At 41.9% G+C, this 19,235-nt stretch overlaps 1 protein-coding gene across 3 annotated transcripts in view; it reads left to right on the top strand.

Moving 5' to 3' along the window:
• LOC115193724 (receptor-type tyrosine-protein phosphatase epsilon-like) overlaps positions 1–19,235 on the top strand; it is a 59,778-nt gene that overhangs the window by 20,900 nt on the left and 19,643 nt on the right. For 2 of the 3 annotated variants that reach the window (XM_029752668.1, XM_029752670.1), the window contains one exon: positions 6,044–6,191. The gene's annotated coding sequence lies outside the window, so the exon portion shown is untranslated. Of the gene's footprint in view, positions 1–5,897; positions 6,192–19,235 lie in introns of all 3 variants that reach the window. The other variant, XM_029752671.1, reaches the window with a different exon arrangement.

The raw sequence follows: 19,235 nt of genomic DNA on the forward strand, positions 1-19,235 counted from the left end.
ATACGCAAGAGTTTGAACTTCACTGAGTTCGCCCCATATGTTTTTACTATATAGATAAAATGTTTTTCTGTCATCAAATAAACATTATATCAGCCCCTTTTCAATGCAACAAACCAAAACAAATCTAACTTTGCAGGATTTAGTCTGTTTTGTTGTAGGCAAAGCCAGAGCACAATGGAGTAGAATTCTATTAGGAGCTGTATTTCAATTACACGCAAGTGAATGTGCTTTTCAGATCAGTTCCGATCAGAGTGCAGAGCTGCAAGTGTGCACATTTGTTGACATTATTTGCTTGTTATTAGCCCAGTTGTAGATAAGTATATAGTAGATCAGCATTGGGGAGTTACTCCTTCATACAAGAGCAAGACCTAAAAGTTGCTCAGTGCCCCAAATAATTAGAGGGAACACTGGTAGAGAATCATTGTACCATCTACAGTGCTTTCGGAAAGTATTCAGACCCCTTGATACTTAATACTTTCCAAATGCACTGTAAACCGACCGCTGTGAAATATTTCCATAACCAAAAATATTGTGTTTTCAACCGTTAGAAACTGGCGTAAAAAAACACAAAAATGAAACTAGAAACTGGTGTACAAAACCAAAAGTAAAACACACAAAAATGAACTGGAAGCATATAATTAGCACTTCTTAGACTTCTTAGACTCAATGAGAGTGACACATCTATAACTAACTTTTCTTGCACAAAAAGCTTGCACAAAAAGTTACATATCGCAACTTTAATATGAAAATGCAATACCAAGCTTTAAAACATGATCCTAAATATACGCATCAACTTTATGAATACCGTTGATCAGTTAAAGCTGTTTTAATATCGGCGTTTCAGCATTAAATACTCTGAGATGATTGTTTCATCCTACAATTAAAACACTTGATGAAATGAATTTGCTAATCACCAAGACCTAGAGTCAGGTGTGTTAGGGCAGTTAAAATGTCTGCACACCCACTTCCAGGGAAATAAGATTGAAGATTTGTCACATGTGCTGAATACAGCAGGTGTAGACCTTACCGTGAAATGCTTACTTACAAGCCCTTAACCAACAATGCAGTTTTAAGAAAAATTAAGATATTTACTAAATAAACTAAAGTAAAAAAAACAACAACAAAAAACAATAACGAGGCTATATACGGGGGCACCAGTACCGAATCAATGTGCGGGGGTACAGGTAAGTCGAGGTAATTGAGGTAGTATATACATGTAGGTTGGGGTAAAGTTACTATGCATAGATAATAAACAACAAGTAGCAGCAGCGTAAGAAAGGGGGGGGGGGGGTCAATGCAAATAGTCCGGGTAGCCAATTGATTAGCTGTTCAGCAGTCTTATAGCTTGGGGGTAGAAGCTGTTACGAAGCCTTTTGGAGCTAGACTTGGTGCTCCGGTACCACTTGCTGTGCAGTAGCAGAAAGAACAGTCTATGACTAGGGTGGCTGGAGTCTTTGTCCATTTTTAAGGCCTTCCTCTGACACCACCTAGTATAGAGGTCCTGGATGGCAGGAAGCTTGGCCCCAATGATGTACTGGGCTGTATGCACTACCCTCTTTAGCGCCTTGCGGTCAGTTGCCAAGCAGTTGCCAAACCAGTCAGGATGCTCTCAATGGTGCAATTGGGATCTGAGGACCCATGCCAAATCTTTTCAGTCTCCTGAGGGGGAATAGGCGTTGTCGTGCCCTCTTCATGACTGTCTTGGTGTGTTTGGACCATGACAATTTGTTGGTGATGTGGACACCAAGGAACTTGAAGCTCTCAACCTGCTCCACTACAGCCCCATCGATGAGAATGGGGGCATGCTTGGCCCTCCGTTTACTGTAGTCCGCGATGATCTCCTTTGTCTTGATCACTTTGAGGGAGAGGTGTTGACCTGGTACCACACTGCCAGGTCTCTGACCTCCCTATAGGCTGTCTCATCATTGTCGGTGATCAGGCCTACCACTGTTGTGTCATCGGCAAACTTAATGATGGTGTTGGAGTCGTGCTTGGCCATGCAGCCATGGGTTCAACCGGGAGTACAGGAGGGGACTAAGCACGCACCCCTGAGGGGCCCCCGTGTTGAGGATCAGCGTGGCAGATGAGTTGTTGTCTACTCTCACCATCTGGAGGCGGTCTGTCAGGAAGTCCAGGATCCAGTTGCAGAGGGTCTCAGGGTCCTTAGCTTAGTGATAAGCTTTGTGGGCATAATGGTGTTGAATGATGAGCTGTAGTCAATGAACAGCATTCTGGATACCAGTGGTTAAGAACACGGAAGCCCTTTCATGTGGAGGCATTTCAAATAAGTTAATGACGATGGAGGGTATCAATTACTGCTCAAAAAAGTTTAGCAAAAATGATACAAAGTTGCAGTTTCATTTGAACAACTGTAAAAATTGCCCAGAAAGCTTTAAAGAGAAGTCACTACAACCCTCTACTTAACCTTCAACTCTCAGCACAGACAACCAAGATGACACAACATCAACATCTGAGTCAGCAGCAACTACCCATGGTATGGATAGGGCTCCCAAGTGGCGCAGCGGTCTTAGGCACTGTATCTCAGTGCTTGAGACGTCACTACAGACACCGTTGTTCGAATCCAGGCTGTATCACAACCGGCCGTGATTTGGAGTCCCATAGGATGGCGCACAATTGCCGCAGGGTTTGGCTGATGTAGGCCGACATTGTAAATAAGAATTTGTTCTTAACTGACTTGCCTAGTTAAATAAAGGTTAAATATAAAAACAAAAAATAATTTAAAAAAAACAAGCAGAAAGCAGATGAATGCCTGGCTTGAGCCGTCTATGCCACATGCTCCCTTCTCATGCTTACAATCAATGTTCACTGGAAAAGATTCTTGAACATTCTAAGTCCTGCATACTCCCCTCCAACCAGGCATGTTTGTCAACCAACTTGTTGCAGTCAGAACATGTCAGTGCAAGAAAAGGTCAATGTCATTATTGACAAGGCAGAATGTGCTGCTATGATAGATGCTCCAATGTATGTGGGGAAGGTATTATCGATGACATTTTCTGCACTCCCCAGCCAGTGTTTTACAAAAGCATTGACACAAAAATCAACAGACACATAAGCAAATTCATTGCAGATGAGCTGATAAGTATGTTTTGCTGTAGTTACAGACAATGTGGTATATATGAAAGCAGATTGGAGACAAGTCGATGAAGCCTTCCCTCACATCACTCCAATTTGCTGTGCAGCACATGGTCTCAATGGTCTCCTTGGAGACATCATGGGCCTGGAAACCATGCAGACCTTGTACAATAAAGCCTACAAGGTAGTGAAATATGTCAAAGGGAAATGGATGGCCTCAGCAATGTTTGGAGAAAAACAGTGTGAAAACCAGAAAAACACCTCTCAAACTGCCCTGCAAAACCAGATGGGGCTCCTCTGTAATAATGTGCACAAGCCTTCTAGAAGGGAAAGTGTCCCTGCAAGATATGGCCATCTCAGAGTCCATAGAAATGAATTCTACCAGCAAGAAGACATTCCTTGAAGATGTGTTTTGGGAGCACGTTGGCATCAACCTGACCTTACTCACCCCAATTGCATCTGCCATTAACCAGGTGGAGGGAGATGGGGCAGTCTTGTCAGATGTTTAATGGCTCTTCACAGATCTGCGTGAGCAGATTGGTGCTGCACTGACAACGTCTTTGCTGGATGAAGCAGAAGGAGAGGCAATTTTGGAAATTATTGACAAAGGGCAAGACTTCTGCACCAAGCTCATCCATGCAGCTGCCTTTTTGCTGAATACAAAATGTGCCAGAAAGCCTCCAATCTTATCTGCAGCGCAGATAATGTCAGCATACGACATGACTTCATCCATGGCACACCACCTTCAGCTGGATGAGGGAAAGGTTCTGGGGAGTTTGGCCATATTCAGGACGTAGGATGGCTTATGGAAAGATGATGGGTTTTGGACTTCCGCTGAACACATCTCTGCGTCAAGCTGGTGGAAGGTACTCTGTAGCTTTGAAGCCTTGTCCTCCATTGCCTCAATTATACTGCAGATGCTACCTACATCTGCTGCATCAGAGCACAATTGGTCACTCTTTGGGATTGCGCACGCCAAGGTAATTTTAGTTTTTATAATGAATTGATGATGTGCTGGTTTTATTGTCACTGCATTTGTGTATTTTTTGGTGTTCTATGTATTGTACGCATCTTTTCTTGGTGTACAATAAGCTGACCACCGAAAGGGTCCAGCAAATGGTGGCATTTCATTCCAATCTGAAACTGTTTGAGCCAATAACAGATGTCACAACACAAGATGAATGTGACTCAAAGGAATATACACTTGAAAGTGACTCAGAAGAATATACACTTGAAAGTGACTCAGAAGAAGGAAGGAAATAAGGATGATGGAGGCCAGTCCCCCGAGAACTAATGTCTGGAAAGGAGAATGCAATAAAAAAAAACGTAATATATTTTATTTAATTTAAGATTATTTTCAACAAGAAAAGCCACCATTTCCATATATCAGAAATACCTGTATACTGTATTTCTAAAAGCTATTTTTATTTTACTATGTGAATATATCTTTGTTGCAAATGTTTTGTGGCTGCACTGGTGGCAGTAGTTAAAATTCATGATGTTCTATATGATCTATCTACTCATGGACAAGATGGACACAGATGTAAATAATGTCAACAAAATATTAATAAATATATTTTTTAAAGGATTCAAATATAAATTACCGAAGTTACAAAAGATTGCCATCAAGTCCATGTGAATTATCAAAGTTACTGAATATTCCGGTAGCTTTAGTAAACAACCGGTAGCTTTGCAACCCTAGTCCCACCGTTGTTCCTAGAGGCCCCATTCACCCATCACGGCTCTGTATGAGTGGGCTTCTCCAACTGGGATCACTGGTTCACCTCTGCTCTGACTCAGTGGCCGGTCGCTAAACAATCTGGCTTTGTGTCTCCACCTGTGGGTAGAGGAACCCTGTGTTGGGAGAGAGGGAGTATGTGGGCACTCAGAGCCATGTTCTCTCCTTCATACATGGCTAGAGCCATAGAGTAACGTCATAGTCAAGGCTTTGTTTTGGGCACTCAGATTCCAAAATGCTACAATGTGTAGCAATACTTAGCTTTTTAGACCACATTGGAATAAAGCACTGCCAATTCCAAATATGTATAGAATTGGATGTGTTTTGTCTATGCCATGACAACCACAGTATCGTAAAGGTGTTAGTCTTGGCTATTGTGTATATTTTTTGTGAGTATTTGTCTCTATTGTTGAGAGTTAACATAACGGATTGTATATTCCTCACACTTTTCCTCTGAATTTCTGTCCGTGGGTGGGATTAGATTGGTAAGCTTAACAATTAATATCTCTTGAAATTGACATGTATTTCTTTGCCATGCTGTGTGGGCTAGATTAAAGTGGTTTGTCACAGTCCAGACAAAGAAACAGAATGACGCACACACAGAAACACACACACACAAACATACACACACACACACGTGTGAACACTACACCACTTCTCTCTTTCTCTCGCTTTACCACTCTCCCTTCTCTCTCACCCACAAAGTCTAGAATAGTACAATCTCTCTCTCTCTACGGTACAGTTCACTCAAGTAGACAGACTCCCACTCCTTCTGTACACAGGAAGTAGCATTATTAGTTTGTTCATCCCTTAGACTTTTCCTCTGTCAGGCCCAAACAATGAACAGGAGAAAAATCCCTCTGACTAACAAGCAAACAGAGTGGAGTCCAGGTCATGACTTCATTCATTTACTTCCCTGGTCTTTTTAAAGCTACTTTGAATGTACTATTTCTGGGGGTTTCACCATGGTGAGGAAGCAATAGAGCTTTCTATAGCCCCTTTAAAAGCAGCAGCCATGGTATTAACTGGGATCTAACCTTTTTTTTCTTGTCCTGTCTTTCTTCAGGTGGTATGCATTTATGTAGGTCACTGAACTCGAGCCTACTTTACTCTGTGACATGGCCTAAAACCCTGAAGTCCCATGAAACCCAGCTACAGGACCTTAGCTACAGGAATAGTGTGTCCTAATCACATCTACTACTCTCCCACCAGACCCAGTACCTCCTGAGACAATGTGAATGTGGACTGGGTTGTGGGTACAGAATCCCAAGGGGCCGGTCAGGAAGAGAATCAGACCTTCTGGCTGCTATGGACTATTGGATTAACTCCTACTGAATCCGGTCAGCTCTGCTTTTAAACTGTGAGTAACCCCTGAGTCGATTTCATTTCAACTCAGGCAATTTAGGACATCAATCTAAATTCATTATTTTAATGTAAAGGGACCCTTGTTTTCAGTTAGGATTTCAATTAAATTCCTGAATTGACTTTTGACCCTGACCATGCTCCCGACCATAATGATTAGTGATGTATAGGAGATTATGGAAATAAGATTATGTCACAGCTTCAATATTAATGCATTTTATGCTGCGATGACTTGCATGTATGGATAAGCTTAGCACGTTGGCTGAAAACAAAGCCCATAACCGAGAGGCTCAATACAGTATCATGCTTCTGAATAGACAAATATTCAACCTTCCTTCATACCACAACAACAGAAATATAGCCGTTCTTACGACAATGGATTTCATCGAGTTATGAGGCGTGGAGTGGTGATCCAGATATTTATCTGTAGCATGGCCTGCTACTTGCCAGTGAAGCCACCTTTCGCTTTAGTACTGTTGCTGTTTGTCTAATAGGGACGTTTCTCATTATAGCTGCTAATACATAGCTTCTGAAGCCTCTCATCTCATCTTTCCTCTCATCCTCCCCTCTTCTTTTTACTTGCTCCACTGACATGTATTTGTTCTCCAGGTCCAGTGTCTGCTCTAGCAGACAGCCATGCTTCTGTGGTTGCTCTCCACTGTCTTTGTTCTCTCTCTCCTTGTAAAAAACAAACATTTTGTGTGTCATCCATCTTTAATCCCTGAAGCAAAGATGCTGCTTTTAGGTTTTATTGATTCATGAAGAAACCTGAACTTCAATGGATGTGGGTTGGGATGTCACATAAAGATGAATGTTTTCTCTTTGTTTCCTAAGACAAAGGGTACACTAGTCTAGCCTGTCCGATGGAATCTCTTTGAAATTGGAGATAAGGAAAGATTTCAAGGGCAGTAAATGGATTGCTATATTTTGGGTGCCTTTTTTATGCTTGGATCAAATTTTACAATCCCTGTATGCTTGTATCACCATGTCCATTGGTAAATAACATACACAGAACATATTTATATGCCTGTGAGTACAGTATCCATTGTCCTCTGACATTGGAACCCGTAAAATATGTTTTAATAATTTATAAATCATGATGTATTTAATCTAAGGTTCAGTCATCACTATGTGCTCTTCAGCTGGGTTAATTTGGATTCATGTCAAGCCGTAAACCATATTGTACCTATAGCCACTTCATGTCAGGGTGGATATTGTGGTCATGTGCAATTCGGAATTCAATGCATCCTGTTTGAACGATGAACGCTCCGTTCAGTTATCCATGCAATCCTGTGTGTGTGTGTGTGCAGGTGTGTGTGTGTGTGTGTGTGTGTGTGTGTGTGTGTGTGTGTGTGTGTGTGTGTGTGTGTGTGTGTGTGTGCAGATGTGCAATAGCTTTTCAGGGCTTCCTGGAGTAAAGTAATGATGAAAAATAGGATTTTCCACTCAGGGTTATGGCTGGGATGAATATTTACCCACCTATAACCGTCAGTATTTCTGAAGGTCAAAATAGATTAGAGTGGATTCATCACATTTAAACAGTTACTTTCACATCATTTGAAGCACATACTGTACATTTGGCCACAGTACAAATTTACATGAACAATTTTTGCATAGCTTAGTGGTGAATCAAGTGAATGAAGCCGGTCATTGGCCGTCCAGAACGAATGAGATGAAATGTGACTAAAATATGAACGAATGTTCTGGGTGATTCCATGCCAGGAAGGCCCGAAAATATTTTGGGGTATCTCAGATTGTTCTGGAAATTATCACATAAAAACTTGAGCGGAAGCATGTTTGATGTGCTTTTACATTTGTATCGCAAACCATTTTTGAGAAAATCATGATGAAAGTGGCAATTTTAGGCCCTTTTTAAACCTGTACACATGCCTCCTATAAGACCCTATGATCTTTGAACCCGTACATGATACAGACAACATCATTGTGTCATTATACTCCATATAGTGTGCGCTAAAATATGGAGTATGTCTGGATTCTGAAATACAATTTTTCACGTTAATTTATTCAACATAAAAAATATTGTAATATGAATATCTCAAAAGTACCCTTTTAGATTTTGTTCATTTATAGACATTGTTTCAAACAATATACTCTACAAGTACATCACATTTCCAGAGTGGGCGCACTGCTAATTTTGCAGTTATGATACATTTTATCAGCACCACCAACACACTGAATGGAAAAATGTATTCAAAGGGTACTTCCACCCTCTGCTGGTGATTTGCTGAATGTGATTGGTTAATGACCTAATGTACATTTCTGTGTAGAAAAGGTATAAAAATAAGCAAAATCTAAAAAAGATATATATTAAAGAATATGGCACAAGAGGTAGTGCTATGTAATGAATACAGTCACAGGTAAATTGTGTTGTTCGCATCAGGCCATTCAATCCATTTACCTTAGTGTATTCATTATATAGCACTGACTTGCATGCCTTGTTGCTTTTATAAAACTGTTACCAACATATTAAAATAACAATGATTTACATATTTTCAGTAGAACCGTTATTTGGATAAGTTAATTCATACAATTTCATTCTTCTACCCGAAGTATCTGGTTGTCAGTTTTTTTTGGTTATGTTGCTATGCAAATCGAATCAAATCAAAGTGTATTGGTCGCATACACAGTTTAGCAGGTGTTATAGCGGTGCAGCGAACTGCTTACGTTACTAGCTCCTAACAATGCAGTCAAATGGCAAACAGCTAAAATGTAAACAGAAATACAAAAAAGACAGGCAAGAAAGGCAGGACAAATCCAATGAACAACCCAAATAACACTGTAGCAGTATCAAAAATGCAATATATTCATATATATATATACACCGGGGAAATGTACACAAACTAAGAATGACATGTACCGCAGTAGATATATTAGAGTGAGCTATGTCAAGAATCCAGTATATAAATAATTATGCGGTGCATAAACAGTGTAAATAAAATACAATATATTGTAGTTGAAATATTAGAATAAGTTATTTTCCTCAGATTTCCTCAGAATAAGTGTTTTCCTCAGATGTCCTTTACTCAGGATAGGTGGTTTCAAGTTTGCACATAGTCCAGTTCCTTGAGAGCAGTTGCGTGTCTGCTTGGGAGGGAATGCAGGCTGACTATTCAGGCTGACTAACGTTCTTGTCATTTACAAGCTAGCCAACTTCAGCTAACACAGTCATGTCAAACATTGCACCTAGAATTACAGTAAACTAGCCGTGTTTACTTGGACATATCCATAATAATGACATAAATGCATGATTTCGCCTGGCTCAGAAAAGTTAAGGTCTCGTCGGGACAACGGTCACTCTATGGTACAGGGGAGATTGCATTTCAAAAGTGAAACATTGTTTCTGAGGTCGGACAGGCAGACAGCAAGGCTTATTTTAACCCCCGCTTATACAAACCAAATGGTAGCCTAGAAGCAAAGGGAATTAAAGATGCACTATGCAGAAATCGCTCCACCATTTCCTGGTTGCTACAATTGTAATAGTTCTCCTTTCAGTTTGTGACAAAACAAGCAAGTATAGTGTAGATAATCATTGTACCATCTAAACTGATGTGAATATATATTTTCCGTAAGCAAAAATATTGTATTTTCAGCTTTTTGAAGCAAAGCCAAAAGTAAAAGACGCAAAAACGAAACTTAAGAACGGAATTATAGAAATAGCGCACATCTATGTGAATTTGGTCATCATCCAAAAAGTTACATATTGCAGTTTTAATGTGCAAGTTGAGATACATTCAAGGGGTGATTCCAACAGCAACATGAACTAGATTATATTGTTATGGAGGTGCATTGATAATTCAGATGGAACTGTTAGCAGGCATATGTGTGCCTGTGTTGCAAATACAGCATGGCTTGGAAGGCTGCTCGTCCAATCAGCATCCAGGTTCCCAACAACTCGTTTTTCGAATAATATGTCAAATACATTTCTTTTGGAAAAGTTTTATTATTACATTTCCTTTAAAAACAGCTCATATATATTTTTGTACATCATTTTATACACATAAAAACATAACATTTAAATTTGTTAAAAAGTACATGTTAAAGACAATAGAAACAACCATGAATAAAAGTAATTTTCTTTGTAAAAACCTCAAATCTATAAAAGCCATTTAAAATGTGTACAAATGATTTAACAAAAGTAAAGCATTTTTAAGACATGTTAAAAAAAAGTCACATTGTTAAAAAGCTGTTTTCGGTCCTTTTGTACAGGAGCGGGGTGAGTGCTTATCAAACTCGCCTCCTCCTGCTCTTCCGAATCAATTACCGTCCTGTCCTTCGGGGCCCAGAGGAGATCCCTCCCCTAGGCGCAACGCCCTAGGCACCGCAGCGCTATCAGGCCGTGGCTGCCGGGACCTTGGGTGTTGCGGGGAACCCTTTGCTTAGGGTCGAGGCCCCCTTTCTTCTGTACCACCTCAGGGCTTCCATGGCTACCATGGTCACTGCCTGGGGGGTGTACTCTATTCGTTTCGCTACGAGCAGGTTGCGGGAGGACCACAGTGCTTCCTTCAGACACGTGAAGGTGGGCCAGAGCTTGGTGAAGGCCTTTTATGGAATAGGCCTTCGGCCCACCCCATACAGCACGAGCTGGGGCGTTAGGTCCTCCCCTGCTGGCAGACACGGGGAGATCAGGGGGCCTGCTTCCTTCCACAGGTACCTGGCGGCTCTGCACTCCCAGAGCAAGTGCCTCACCGACTCCTCTTGGCCTCAGCCTGGTCGGGGGCACCCGTTATGCACTCCCCGGGCCCTGACCGGGAGGATCTCGTGGGCGATCATATATATGTGTATATATATATATATATATATATATATATGTGTGTTTGTGTGTGTGTGTATATGTGTGTGTGTGTGTATATATATGTGTGTGTGTATATATATATATGTATGTATGTGTGTGTGTGTGTGTGTATGTGTATATATATATATATATATATATATATATATATATATATATATACTACTCAAAAAAATAAAGGGAACACTTAAACAACACAATGTAACTCCAAGTCAATCACACTTCTGTGAAATCAAACTGTCCACTTAGGAAGCAACACTGATTGACAATACATTTCACATGCTGTTGTGCAAATGGAATAGACAACAGGTGGAAATTATAGGCAATTAGCAAGACACCCTCAATAAAGGAGTGATTCTGCAGGTGGTGACCACAGACCACTTCTCAGTTCCTATGCTTCCTGGCTGATGTTTTGGTCACTTTTGAATGCTGGCGGTGCTTTCACTCTAGTGGTAGCATGAGACGGAGTCTACAACCCACACAAGTGGCTCAGGTAGTGCAGCTCATCCAGGATGGCACATCAATGCGAGCTGTGGCAAGAAGGTTTGCTGTGTCTGTCAGCGTAGTGTCCAGAGCATGGAGGCGCAACCAGGAGACAGGCCAGTACATCAGGAGACGTGGAGGATGCCGTAGGAGGGCAACAACCCAGCAGCAGGACCGCTACCTCCGCCTTTGTGCAAGGAGGAGCACTGCCAGAGCCCTGCAAAATGACCTCCAGCAGGCCACAAATGTGCATGTGTCTGCTCAAACGGTCAGAAACAGACTCCATGAGGGTGGTATGAGGGCCCGACGTCCACAGGTGGGGGTTGTGCTTACAGCCCAACACCGTGCATAATGTTTGGCATTTGCCAGAGAACACCAAGACTGGAAAATTCGCCACTGGCGCCCTGTTCTCTTCACAGATGAAAGCAGGTTCACACTGAGCACATGTGACAGACGTGACAGAGTCTGGAGACGCCGTGGAGAACGTTCTGCTGCCTGCAACATCCTCCAGCATGACCGGTTTGGCGCTGGGTCAGTCATGGTGTGGGGTGGCATTTCTTTGGGGGGCCGCACAGCCCTCCATGTGCTCGCCAGAGGTAGCCTGACTGCCATTAGGTACCGAGATGAGATCCTCAGACCCCTTGTGAGACCATATGCTGGTGCGGTTGGCCCTGGGTTCCTCCTAATGCAAGACAATGCTAGACCTCATGTGGCTGGAGTGTGTCAGCAGTTCCTGCAAGAGGAAGGCATTGATGCTATGGACTGGCCCGCCCGTTCCCCAGACCTGAATCCAATTGAGCACATCTGGGACATCATGTCTCGCTCCATCCACCAACGCCACGTTGCACCACAGACTGTCCAGGAGTTGGCGGATGCTTTAGTCCAGGTCTGGGAGGAGATCCCTCAGGAGACCATCCGCCACCTCATCAGGAGCATGCCCAGGCGTTGTAGGGAGGTCATACAGGCACGTGGAGGCCACACACACTACTGAGCCTCATTTTGACTTGTTTTAAGGACATTACATCAAAGTTGGATCAGCCTGTAGTGTTGTTTTCCACTTTAATTTTGAGTGTGACTCCAAATCCAACCTCCATGGGTTGATAAATTGGATTTCCATTGATTATTTTTGTGTGATTTTGTTGTCAGCACATTCAACTTTGTAAAGAAAAAGCACATTCAACTGTGTTATTTTAGTGTTCCCTTTATTTTTATTTTTTTGAGCTGTGTGTGTGTGTGTTTTATTTTTTATATATATGTGTGTTTCATACCTTTTCTACATAGAAATTTACATTATAGGTCATTAACCAATCACATACAGAAAATCACAAGTAGAGGGAGTAAGTACCCTTTGAATCTATTTTCCCATTCACTGTCTTGGTGATGCTCATAACTTTTATCATAACTGCAAAATTAGCAGTGCAACCACTCTGGAAATGTAATGTCATTGTAGAGTATATTGTTTAAAACAATGTCTATAAAATGTTTTATTTTGAATAAATTAATGTAATAAAATTGTATTTCAGAATCCAGACATTCTCCATATTTTAGAGCACAGTATACAGAGTATAATGACACAATGATGTTGTCTGTACATTATACCTTGAAGCTATTTTATCGCCCCCAGAAACCCGCTCCTTTCACTCTCTGTTCCGGACGTCCTAGACGACCAATTCTCATTGTTTTTACCCGTAGCCTTAGCCTACTCCTCCTCTGTTCCTCTGGCGATGTAGAGGTTAATCCAGGCCCTGCAGTGCCTAGCTCCACTCCTATTCCCCAGGCGCTCTCTTTTGATGACTTCTGTAACCGTAATAGCCTTGCATGTTAACATTAGAAGCCTCCTCCCTAAGTTTGTTTTATTCACTGCTTTAGCACACTCTGCCAACCCAGATCTCCTAGCCGTGTCTGAATCCTGGCTTAGGAAGACCACCAAAAACTCTGAAATCTCCATCCCTAACTACAACATTTTCAGACAAGATAGAACGGCCAAAGGGGGCGGTGTTGCAATCTACTGCAGAGATAGCCTGCAGATTTCTGTCCTACTATCCAGGTCTGTACCCAAACAATTTGAACTTCTACTTTTAAAAATCCACCTCTCTAAAAACAAGTCTCTCACCGTTGCCGCCTGCTATAGACCACCCTCTGCCCCCAGCTGTGCTCTGGACACCATATGTGAACTGATTGCCCCCATCTATCTTCAGAGCTCGTGCTGCTAGGCGACCTAAACTGGGGCATGCTTAACACCCCAGCCATTCTACAATCTAAGCTTGATGCCCTCAATCTCACACAAATTATCAATGAACCTACCAGGTACCACCCCAAAGCCGTAAACACGGGCATCCTCATAGATATCATCCTAACCAACTTGCCCTCTAAATACACCTCTGCTGTTTTCAACCAAGATCTCAGCGATCACTGTCTCATTGCCTGCATCCGTAATGGGTCAGCGGTCAAACGATCTCCACTCATCACTGTCCAACACTTCCTGAAACACTTCAGCGAGCAGGCCTTTCTAATCGACCTGGCCCGGGTATCCTGGAAGGATATTGACCTCATCCCTTCAGTAGAGGATGCCTGTTTTTTTTTTTTAAATGCCTTCCTCACCATCTTAACTTCTATAGGCTACGTGGGACGCTAGCATCCAGTGAAATATCAGGGCGTCAAATTCAAAAACAACAAAATGGCATAATTCAACTTTCTCAAACATACAACTATTTTACACCATTTTAAAGATACACTTCTCCTTGATGTAACCACATTGTCCGATTTCAAAAAGGCTTTACAGCGAAAGCAAAACATTAGATTATGTTAGGAGAGTACATAGACAAAAATAATCACAGCCATTTTCCAAGCAAGGACATGTGTCAATAAAACCCAAAACACAGCTAAATGAAGCACTAACCTTTGACGACCTTCATCAAATGACACTCCTAGGACATTATGTTACACAATACATGTATTTTTTGTTCGATAAAGTTCATATTTATATCCAAAAACAGCATTTTACATTGGCGCGTGATGTTCAGAAAATGTATTCCCACCAAAATGTTCGGTGAATGTGCACATCAATTTACAAAAATACACATCATAAACATTGCCAAAATATATAACAATTATTTAAAGGATTATAGATAGACTACTCCTGGATGGAACTGCTGTGTCAGATTTTAAAATAGCTTTACGGAGAAATCAAATTTTTCTATATTCTGAGTACGTAGCTCAGCCATCACAGCGAGCTATTCAGACACCCGCCAAGTTCGGGGCAACCTAAACTCAGAATTATTATTAGAAATATTCTCTTACCTTTGCTGATCTTTGTCAGAATGCACTCCCAGAACTGCTACTTCCACAAGAAATGTTGTTTTTGTTTGAAATAATCCATATTTATGTACAAATACCTTTGTTTTGTTCGTGCGTACAGATCACTTATCCAAAGGCATAACGCGCGAGCCCGGCACCAGAGACGAAAAGTCAATGTTCCATTACCGTACTTAGAAGCATGTCAAACGCTGTTTAAAATCAATCTTTATGGTATTTTTTACGTAAAATTGCAATAATATTCCAACCGGACAATAGCATATTCATTCAAGAAGAAAAAGAAGGAACGGCGCGCTTGCGTGCCAGCGCATATCCAATCCCTTTGTTGCCAGGCAGTCCACCCAGAAACTGAGCTCCTATTATCTGCCCAGTAACAGGAGAAGGCTCAAACCACTTTCTGAAGGATGTTGACAGCCAATGGAAGCCTTAGGAAGTGCAACGTAACCCCACAGATACTGTAGTTTCGAAAGGCACTAGAAAGAAGAACTACAATTCTCAGATCCTCCCCTTCTTGGTTGACTTTTTCTCAGGTTTTTGCCTTCCATATGAGTTCTGTATTACTCACAGACACCATTCAAACAGATTTAGAAACTTCAGAGTGTTTTCTATCCAAATCTACTAATAATATGCATATTCTAGTTTCTGGGCCAGAGTAGTAACCTGCTTAAATTGGGTACGTTTTTTATCTGGCCGTGAAAATACTGCCCTCTAGCCCAGACAGGTTAAATAAGCATGCCCCATTCAAGAAATGTAGAACCAGGAACAGATATAGCCCTTGGTTCTCTCCAGACCTGACTGCCCTTAACCAACACAAAAACATCCTGTGGCGTTCTGCATTAGCATCGAACAGGCCCCGTGATATGCAACTTTTCAGGGAAGTTAGAAACCAATATACACAGGCAGTTAGAAAAGCCAAGGCTAGCTTTTTCAAGCAGAAATTTGCTTCCTGCAACACAAACTCAAAAAAGTTCTGGGACACTGTAAAGTCCTTGGAGAATAAGAGCACCTCCTCCCAGCTGCCCACTGCACTGAGGATAGGAAACTCTGTCACCACCGATAAATCCACTACGGCTGGCCATGCTTTCCACCTGGCTACCCCTACCCCGGTCAACAGCATTGCACCCCCCACAGCAACTCGCCCAAGCCTTCCTCATTTCTCCTTCTCCCAAATCGAGTCAGCTGATGTTCTGAAAGAGCTGCAAAATCTGGACCCCTACAAATCAGCTGGGCTAGACAATCTGGGCCCTTTCTTTCTAAAATTATCTGCCAAAATTGTTGCAACTCCTATTACTAGCCTGTTCAACCTCTCTTTCGTGCCGTCTGAGATTCCCAAAGATTGGAAAGCAGCTGCGGTCATCCCCCTCTTCAAAGGGGGGGGACACTGTTGACCCAAACTGTTATAGACCTATATCTATCCTACCCTACCTTTCTAAAGTCTTCGAAAGCCAAGTCAACAAACAGATTACCGACCATTTCGAATCCCACCGCACCTTCTCCACTATGCAATCTGGTTTCAGAGCTGGTCATGGGTGCACCTCAGCCACGCTCAAGGTCCTAAACGATATCTTAACCGCCATCGATAAGAAACAATACTGTGCTGCCGTATTCATTGACCTGGCCAAGGCTTTCGACTCTGTCAATCACCACATCCTCATCGGCAGACTCAATAGCCTTGATTTCTCAAATGATTGCCTCGCCTGGTTCACCAACTACTTCTCTGATAGAGTTCAGTGTGTCAAATCGGAGGACATGTTGTCCGGACCTCTGGCAGTCTCGATTGAGGTGCCACAGGGTTAAATTCTCGGGCCGACTCTTTTCTCTGTATACATCAATGATGTCGCTCTTGCTGCTGGTGAGTCTCTGATTCACCTCTACACAGACGACACCATTCTGTATACTTCTTGCCCTTCTTTGGACACTGTGTTAACTAACCTCCAGATGAGCTTCAATGCCATACAACTCTCCTTCCGTGGCCTCCAACTGCTCTTAAATACAAGTAAAACTAAATGCATGCTCTTCAACCGATCTCTGCCTGCACCTGCCCGCCCGTTCAGCATCACTACTCTGGACGGTTCTGACTTAGAATATGTGGACAACTACAAATACCTAGGTGTCTGGTTAGACTGTAAACTCTCCTTCCAGACTCACATCAAACATCTCCAATCCAAAGTTAAATCTAGAATTGGCTTCCTATTTCGCAACAAAGCATCTTCCACTCATGCTGCCAAACATACCCTCGTAAAACTGACCATCCTACCGATCCTCGACTTCGGCGATGTCATTTACAAAATATCCTCCAATACCCTACTCAATAAATTGGATGCAGTCTATCACAGTGCCATCCGTTTTGTCACCAAAGCCCCATATACTACGCACCACTGCGACCTGTACTCTCTTGTTGGCTGGCCCTCGCTTCATACTCGTCGCCAAACCCCACTGGCTCCAGGTCATCTACAAGACCCTGCTAGGTAAAGTTCCCCCTTATCTCAGCTCGCTGGTCACCATAGCAGCACCCACCCGTAGCACGCGCTCCAGCAGGTATATCTCTCTGGTCACCCCCAAAGCCAATTCCTCCTTCGGCCGCCTCTCCTTCCAGTTCTCTGCTGCCAATGACTGGAACGAACTACAAAAATCTCTAAAACTGGAAACACTTATCTCCCTCACTAGCTTTAAGCACTAGCTGTCAGAGCAGCTCACAGATTACTGCACCTGTACATAGCCCATCTATAATTTAGCCCAAACATCTTCTTCTTCCCCTACTGTATTTATTTATTTTGCTCCTTTGCACCCCATTATTTCTACTTTGCACTTTCTTCCACTGCAAATCTACCATTCCAGTGTTTTACTTGCTATATTGTATTTACTTCGCCACCATGGCCTTTTTTGCCTTTACCTCCCTTATCTCACCTCATTTGCTCACTTTGGATATAGACTTATTTTTCTACTATATTATTGACTGTATGTTTGTTTTACTCCATGTGTAACTCTGTGTTGTTGTATGTGTCAAACTGCTTGCTTTATCTTGGCCAGGTCGCAATTGTAAATGAGAACTTGTTCTCAACTTGCCTACCTGGTTAAATAAAGGTGAAATAAAATACATTTAAAAAAATCATGTACTGTTAACAGATCAGGAGGAATGTGTATAGGTTTAAAAAGGGTCTAAAATGGCCACTTTCATCATAATTATGCCTGAATTGGTTTGTGATACAAATGTAAAAAGCATGTCAAACATCATTCCTCCCAATGAAGTTTCTATGTGAGAATTTCCAGAACAATCTGAGAACTCAAAACAATGTGGGTCTTCCTGGCGTGGAATCACCCTTCTTGTTCATTGGCTCTAATGGACAGGAAGGAAAAACCTCTCAAATCTGAAAGCTCCTGTACAGTACGTATCCAGTTGCAATGGAATACGTACTTTTAACTGCACATCTCTGCTTTAATTAATAATACAAATAAATGAAAAGGTTACAAGTCTTCTGTAGGTAAAGATACATTTGTATGAGCATGCTATTTTTAATGGCAAGCATTTTACTCAGGGTCTGTCATGCTCACTTAGGTTTGCGTGTAAGAGTTGAGGTGAGACCGAGCTGTTCCTTTTTTGGATGCAGCTGGCATCAGTTTCTCCACCTCCTGCATCTTTCTTATAAATACCATTCATTTATTGAGTTACTTCATGATGTTGTGTTTTGCAACTTTCTCTTTTTGGTTTTGATGCATTGTTGTAGATATAGACATCTATTAATATTTAATGAATTTCATTATGTATTAATAACATTACCTGCATGGAGAAATCCTTGTTATGTAAATGCATTTTTGATTATGGTAATAACTACTGCAGCATGCTAAATACCATTGAGGCAGTCTCATTGAGTTTGCGAGCTTTTATAATCAGCAATATGAATTACATTGTAGTTCTGGGTCCAACTATTAACATACTTTTGATAGCACTGAGAAGGACTGCTGAGTTGAAGGATTTAAATGAAGTAGCTTTGTCCTCCTTCTTTCCCAGTTATCCTGCCATAGCCCAAACCTGTTTCATAACAGGGCAGAATTCAATCAAACATGCACTCTGGCAAACAAAGACTGCAGTTTGGGAAGGAAACCTAAATGTGCCTAAACCGTGTGATATACAGTGTTAGGCTGTATAGGAATGGCAGAATCATTGATGCCTTCATGGTTAATGTTGTGTGTAGCCAGGTATGGTGGAATGCCAACACTGTGAGTGAATGTGTTTTTGCCCAGTGGAGTTCTGCAGGGAGCAGGTGTTGACACTGTCAGCTTGTTAACACTGGGGAGAGATTGGGCACCTTCAACACAGTGTGGCACATATGCAGTACATGCCCCTTGGCTTTGAACATATGTGTGTGTGTGTGTGGGGGGTGAGATTGAGAGAGGCATATGTGTTTCCAAAAAGTCATGAATTATAGGCCTTTC

This window comes from Salmo trutta, chromosome 5 (assembly GCF_901001165.1).
Source record: "Salmo trutta chromosome 5, fSalTru1.1, whole genome shotgun sequence".
NCBI classification, from domain to species: domain Eukaryota; kingdom Metazoa; phylum Chordata; class Actinopteri; order Salmoniformes; family Salmonidae; genus Salmo; species Salmo trutta.